The 1,074-nt window shown below is 44.4% G+C and overlaps 1 non-coding gene across 1 annotated transcript; it reads left to right on the top strand.

Annotated features, from left to right (window-relative positions):
- Positions 1 to 374: 374 nt before the first annotated feature.
- LOC120269655 lies at positions 375 to 481 on the top strand. Its single transcript, XR_005539299.1, has one exon. It is a non-coding gene; the product is annotated as a small nucleolar RNA R71 (small nucleolar RNA).
- The last annotated feature ends 593 nt before the right edge of the window (positions 482 to 1,074 follow it).

The raw sequence follows: 1,074 nt of genomic DNA, 5'->3' as shown, positions 1-1,074 counted from the left end.
CTATAAAATCAACATTCTCCACTGAAGAAACATCACCAATAGAAATTGGGCAATCAGAGGGAGCATGTCCTCCACCACAACCGGTGCAATTAGTCACGGCCGCCACTCTGTTTGAAGTTAGAAGATCTAACTTCTTACTCAAATTTTCCACTTGGGCTGCCAATGAAGTTACTGCATCTATTTCATGGAGACCGGCCACCTTTTTCTTCTCCCTAGCATTCCATTGGTAGCTATTTAACCCCATTTCTTCAATCAACTAACGGGCCTCATCGGGGGTCTTGCTACCTAAGGTACCTCCTGATGCCGCATCCAAGAGTTGTCTTTTACTCGGGTTCAAGCCATTGTAAAAGGTTTGAACAATCATCAACTTCGGGAATCCGTGTTGCGGGCATTTCCTCAGGAGCTCGTTGAACCTTTCCCAAGTCTCAAATAGAGACTCCAATTCCAACTGAACAAAGGATGAGATCTCGTTCCTAAGCTTTGCTGATTTTCTGGGAGGGAAATAATGTGTTAGAAAAGCTTCCACAATCTCCTCCCACGTGGTAATCGACGCTCTAGGCAACGAGTGTAGCCACTGCTTCGCTCTCCCTTTAGGCAAAATGTGAAGGCTCTCAATTTGATGGCATCATCCGTCACCTCATTTATCTTCAGCATATCACACACCTCAAGAATTCTCTCTATCTGACTATTTGGATCCTCATCTGCCAAAACCGTTAAACTGCGCGATTGTCTGCAACATGTGGATGAATGCCGGCTTCAGCTCAAAGTTCTGAGCTATAATTGGGGAACGCACAATACTCAATTGTGTTTCCCAACACTGAAGGTCTGGCATAATCGGATAATGTTCGCTGTTGCTCATTCTCGCTCGCCATGTTTTCGATTCTTCTCGCTTCCAAATCAGCCGGATTAGACTGTTTCTTGCACGTGCTCTTTCCCTTTCCTTCTAAGTGTATGCGTTCAAGCTCGGGATCCCCTTCAATCAATATTGAGAGGGTTCCCTCGGGTCATAACTTGTAGTCGCAACCAAAAAAAGAAAGAAAAAAAGAAATCAAAGCGATGATAGAATAAGAAGAT

This window comes from Dioscorea cayenensis, chromosome 9 (genome assembly GCF_009730915.1).
Source record: "Dioscorea cayenensis subsp. rotundata cultivar TDr96_F1 chromosome 9, TDr96_F1_v2_PseudoChromosome.rev07_lg8_w22 25.fasta, whole genome shotgun sequence".
In the NCBI taxonomy this organism is placed as follows: Eukaryota; Viridiplantae; Streptophyta; class Magnoliopsida; order Dioscoreales; family Dioscoreaceae; genus Dioscorea; species Dioscorea cayenensis.
Note: the sequence above shows the minus strand (reverse complement) of the source record. Positions and strands in the feature narration are given on the sequence as shown.